We start from the raw sequence: 6,226 nt of genomic DNA, 5'->3' as shown, positions 1-6,226 counted from the left end.
CTTTGATAGGCATCTTAGAGTTCCCTCCCCCAGGATTAGGCCTATTCCAACTTCAAACACAAATACATTTCTTGGGTCTCTCAGGGTTCCTTTCCCCAAGTTCAGGCCCCTCTTAAGTTTCAAACACAAGTTCAACTCTTGGGCCTCTCAGGGTTCCCTTCGCTGGGCTTAGGCCCCGTTCCGGTTCAATCACAAAATTCAGCTTTCAGGCCTCTCAGGGTTCCCTTCCCCAAGCTCAGGCCTCTTTCAAGTTCAAACACAAGTTCAGCTCTTAGGTGTCTCAGGGTTCCTTTCCCCAAACTCAGGCCGCTCTTGAGCTAAAAGAGAAAACATGCAGTTGGTCAGGATGGGCCTTTTCTTTCATATACAGTTCTTTCAAGGGTTAGCATCAGAGAATTTCGAAAACGCCAGGTTATTTGCACCTCCTAAGCACGACCACTCCAAGCTTTAACCCCTCTACTTTATTTCCTGCTTCTAACTTTTTCCTTCAGGGTCTTTCTGCACCCCTTCTTGTTCCCCTCTGTTTCCTTGACTTTCTTTACTGTGCCCACTGGCACCTTTCTTTCCTTCTCCTGCACACGTGCACTCTCCTCTTCGTGCCCACTGGCAACTTTTCCACTCTGCTGGGTCGCTTGCACTCTTCTCTCTTTTTTTCGGGTTGCTTGCGCTCTCTTTAATATAGTAATTTTCCTTTGCGTCCCTTGCGTGCTCTGCTATCTGACTTTCTCTTTCTCTCGATCTCATCACCCTTCTTTCAATCTTCACTAGTTTTCTTTTCATTCCTCTTTTCCGCTCTGTGCTGCTTTTTGTGTTTCTTTTCACCCGCTCAGCTTCAGTCAGTCATATGCTCCCGAGTCTCTCTCTATCTCTCTCTCTTACCTTCACGAGACTCACCCGGGCAGCAGCGTGGTGACAAGCAGTCCCTCCTGGTTGTACCAGACACCATTGGGGCCGGCACAGGTTCCAAGGGAACAAGCAATGTTCCAACCGCCAACAGCAGTCGGAAAGATGCTTTGCTCTGGCTCTCAGGTGGCTCTCGGGAGACACGGCTCCCTAGCCACCCTGCAGCCCCTCAGAAACACTGAGACAGTGTCTCAGCATGCCGTTCTCCTCTGAGCCGTCGATCCTGCTCCTCTCTGCTCCTTGACTTCAAGTAGAGTCAGGTCTGAGTGATAATTAGTGAATGCCTGACTCTGCCTGACTATCAATGGGACAACTTAAGTTCTTTCTACAGCCGGTTTCCCTTACAGTCTCCCTGTTATTCCTATGGTAAATCTTCACTACTCCCGTTTGCCTCTTCCTCGTCCCAGTATTTGTTGGAAATGGGGTGGAGGTGATCGTATGGGTATAGAAATACCCCATGAAAGCTGAGGGAGAGTAGGTTGGGAAATTATTGGGACTGGGGGAATACCATGTCTCACCCTTGGGTCTCCTCCCAATCCCTTGTGGCCTTCCACTCAGGTTATCCTCCCTCGCTTGTTCACCCCCAAGGTCGGGATCCAAAAGTGATGGCTCTTCCCTGGGCACCTGTATGGTAGATCTGGAGGGAGTAGGTGGGGGAATATTTTCAGGTTTCTCACGCCTTGCATTTTAGAGCTCTTGCCTCAGGCTGCCACAGTATGAAAAGTTTGTGTTGGTAAAAAGAGGAACACCTCAACAACCAGAATGCATTGTGGGGTGCGCCACTGAAAACAAAGAAACCGATTCTTGCCATCTCATCCATGCCAGAGGACCGAGGTCAGCTGGTGTGAGATCTCAAACGTATTCCGGACAGTAAGTTCTATAATAGTAGCAATGTGCCCTAAATCCAACAAGGGCATCGTATAAAAACAATGCAGAATATTTCTACAGTGCACGCTACACACCAATTGTGAGTAAAATGAGTCTTTGAATCGTGTACTTTAATACAGTGGAAAATGTTAGGTGGCACCCCAAAGTAACACAATTTTGCTTTGTGTCATTTCTAATTACTTTTGAACTTTCTTTTTTTTGTTTTAAAGCAAACACACATTGTAGCACAAACACTGTATTACGCTATAAACTAACTCCATGTTCTTTCTCTTACTGTGACCTGCAGTTTGCAAATGTATCCCAGCAGTAGGTGTATTAACGCACATCAACCAAAACCATTGTTTAAAATGCGACTTCCTTGTCAATAAGACTCGTGTCTTCGCTACCCGAAACAAAGACTTGTTTTTTTGTTATGACACTTCCAAACATGAATTCCCCGTTGCTGTGCGTGCGTGTGCTAGGACCGGTCGCACTGCTGCTACCAGTGGCGTGCCTGTACTCTGTGTAACCTGTGCAAGGTCACACTAACCCTTTGGGCATGGCCCTGTTTTCTTGAAGCATTCCTTTGCTCCTGTCCGTGCTGGTCTGGCGGCTGTGCTGTGCCTAGTCTACGCATGTGAGGCATTGACATACAGCAGTCGCGGATACACAGGGGCAACGGCCAGAAGCCTGCACTTCCAATGCAGTGCACCCCCTTCATGAAGCCAATGGCTTAAACCTACCAATAAATAGCATTTCTTTGTGAAACTAAATATCCTCAACATTGGGGAAGCAGTTAGATGTAATAGGCCAAAGGAAAGCACAATGGATGGAGGAAGGAATTAACGACAGCAATGTTTAGCCTCATGGTCTCCGAGGAAGTCTATGTGTGTGTATGCGTTTGTGGTCTGTGTATTTGTGTGTGGCCGGGTAAGACCGTCCAGTGGGTTAATGAACCTACTGCGGCCACTCCAGGCCACACATCCAGTTCCTGGTCAGATACTGGGACATGTTTGCTTGCTGGGCTGGGACCCGTAGTCACCTCATACAGGGGAGTTGCTAGGTTTGGAAAAGACCCGGGGCTAAGCTGATGTCGGAACTGTTGGGACTGGGGGCTGGCTAGTCTTTTGGCTGTAGCTCCTGAGATTCTATCCGGGGCTACAACCAAAAGATCAGGGGATATAGCCCCATTAGCCCCCTCCCCCCCCCCGCCTGGCAACGCCCCTGACCTCACATCACCTCAATAAAGTGCCTTGTTTGATTCCCTGAACAAGTAGCCTAGCAACGCTGACCACCATGCTTCTCCTTTCCCTCAGTTTGTCTCTGGACATTTTCGGGCAGATGAGAAGCAGTTTGTGCATGCTAAGGGTAACAGAGGCCAGAGTGCACACAGCAAAGGCTCGGGTGACAGTGGGCATCAGTGGCGCATTGGCCATTGGGCAGATTAGGCTTAGCCCCCTCCCAAATGCTGGGTTATGTGGATTTAACTGGCTGGCCTACAGAGCTGTGGCAGGGCAGGGCACACCCAATAAACAGTGCCAACGGCTGCACAGTTAACAAAGGCCAGGCAATGACTTGAAGCGTTTCATTATTCACACCTGCATTCTTAGGCAATCATTTTTAGGCAGTCGAAATCGTGATGGGGGTTAGTACTTGCATGTCGGGGGAGTGATTTTAAGGGTAGAGGCAGGAGGCTCCTCATTCTCACAGCAGTTCTTAAGTGTGTGGTGAAGGAGAGAGCTAACTGCGTGTAACATTGAAGCTGAACCTCATTAGAATGCGTAAAGAAGTTAGATGCCCCCACACAAGTTTTTCCCTCCCCCAAAGTCTCTGCTGTTAGCACCTCTCCCAACATTTGAAGGGTTTGCACCCCAACCTCCCACCCTCCGAAAATGTCAGTCAACGTGCACCCCTGGTGGGCATTTGGAGGGGCATTGGATGCTGGGCGATCGCTTATGGCCCCACACGCTGCCCGCTTTTTAAAACCATACCGTAGCCCCTGAACAAAAACATTTTTGATGCTGGCGCCAGCGTGTGAGAGATATTGACAGTGTGGAATGTCTGAGGTGTGCAAGCTTGTGTCTGTGTCACATGGTCGTTTGAACCTTTGGTACCTTTTGCTCAGGGCTTTAAGTGGGCCGGGGCTAGCTAAGGCAGAGACCCGGCAGGCTCTAAAAAGTTTGTCTGTGAGACGGGGACCAGCCGGGGCTCCCTAAAGTCCCCTGCTAACTCCAACCCACCAGGCTCCTAGAAGTCAAGAGAGCTTCAGGCTTTAGAAAATAAAACCTCGCCTTTTCATTGTGTCGCTGTGCCAACCACCTGCCAGACACCACTTTCATCAGAGATGCAGGGGTGATGATCCCTGCATCACGAATGAAAGGGGGGGGGGTCTAGCAGGGGGCCGTGGACACAATGAAAAGGCGAGGCTTTTTTTCAACATCCTGAAGTTTTCGCATGTAAGTGAGAGCATCGTGCCTTTCAAAAAAGCCTCACCGTTTTATTGGATTGCCGTGTCAACCCCCTGCTAGACGTCCCCTTTCATTAGAGAGGCAGGTGAGAAGGCGATGATGCCCGATCTCTAGTGAAAAGGGTGCTTGGCAGGGGATCAGCGCTGCAATAAACGACCAGGCAACAATGACCTTACCTGACTACTGCCCGTTAGGCCACGCCCATGCCCTTTTGCAAAACTGTGCCCTCTAGTGAAAAGGGTGCTTGGCAGGGGTTCAGCGCTGCAATAAACGACGAGGCAACAATGACCTTACCTGACTACTGCCCGTTAGGCCACGCCCATGCCCTTTTGCAAAACTGTGCCCTCTAGTGAAAAGGGTGCTTGGCAGGGGTTCAGCGCTGCAATAAACGACGAGGCAACAATGACCTTACCTGACTACTGCCCGTTAGGCCACGCCCATGCCCTTTTGCAAAACTGCACCCTCTAGTGAAAAGGGTGGTTGGCAGGGGTTCAGCGCTGCAATAAACGACGAGGCAACAATGACCTTACCTGACTACTGCCCGTTAGGCTACGCCCATGCCCTTTTGCAAAACTGCGCCGGGGCCTCTTACGGGGGCGAGACCAGTGCTCGAAGTGCAGGAAAAGAAGTAGCGGAGCTATGTTCCCTACTGGTCTGCACCGCTCCTGCAAACCCCATCGCCACACCCCCTCCCATGCACAATATAAACCTCTAAACGCATGTGCCTGCAGTTTAAGGGAATTTGCAGTGCAGTGCACTGAAAGTGCAAGTTTCAAGTGCTTCCTACACTTTTATTTTAAAATGAAACCATACCGGAACGGTTCTTTTTAAAATAAAAGTATAGGAACTGTAAAACTTCATTAAAAGAAGTATAGGCGCACCGCACCGACCGCTCCCGCCCACTTCGACCACTGGGTGTGACCTAACAGGCAGCATTCAGTTGCCGCTTAAGTGCGGCACTGACCTCGTGGCAGGCCACGCCCCCGAAGTGCCCCGGCTCAAGTCTGAAGTCCACTTAAAGCACTGCTGGGCGTGGAGGAACCTTTGCGCTGCTTCTATCAGAACTGTAGCTATCACGTGTGTGGCAATCGTGCACCGCCAGACTATGCTTTTGGGAATGGGCGCTCCGTGGTGTGGAAGTGTACCTACTGTCAGTGTATTGTTGTATATAATTGTATATGATTAGCTAGCACATAATTCTTTATTGTAGTTCACTTGTAAATTCCTGTATATTTCCTCTGTAATCTGTGCAACAACAAGCTGAAAGTATTTATGTTTCCTCCTGTTATTCTGCACCCTGGTACCCTTGGGTCTGGCGCGCATTATAAATAAACAAACAAACAGTGCTTTAAATGGGATGGTAAATTGAGGGGCTCTCAATGGGGGGTGTGGTCTAAGTATTAGTGCTTAGGCCACACCCTCCAACAAGAGGCCACCCCCAGCCCTTGCATTCAAGGAACTCTGGTTAAGGAATTGCCTGCAGGGGTAGCTGAACCTCCCAGGCAACTCTGACCAATGCAGCTCCTTGAATGCAATGGGCTGCCTTTAACCAAGCACAGTTAATGGGCTTCCTGCTGCACGTTACCTCTTTATTCAGAAACAAAAGGAGAGACTGGCTAACTCAGCCCTCCTCCTGTTTCTGAATAAAGAGACATTACGCAGCAGGTTTAGCCGAATAGCTGCTCGGTTACACGGCTGACTTCAGGGTCAGTATTTCGGATTAGAAAAAAAGGTGATGCTGGCACCTGCATGCAGCCGTGTAACTGTGCAGCGCTCGGCTAAACGGCTGCCTGAGAGGTCTGCGCACCTGGGGCTAGTCAGGGTGAGCTCCATCAGAGCCCCGGGAGCCTATCTGAAAGATTGCGGGGTAGGCCCCGGCTAGCACCAGCCCACTTAAAGCCCTGCCTACTGTATGTGAACAAAGCAAGCGTGTAGTATCTGATAAACTTGGAACTAGACATGGCAATGCCAACAAACAGAAGCGACTT

This window comes from Ambystoma mexicanum, chromosome 3p, assembly GCF_040938575.1.
Source record: "Ambystoma mexicanum isolate Mex_15411 chromosome 3p, UKY_AmexF1_1, whole genome shotgun sequence".
In the NCBI taxonomy this organism is placed as follows: Eukaryota; Metazoa; Chordata; class Amphibia; order Caudata; family Ambystomatidae; genus Ambystoma; species Ambystoma mexicanum.
The sequence above is the reverse complement of the archived record's forward strand: the minus strand, read 5'-3'. Positions refer to the sequence as shown.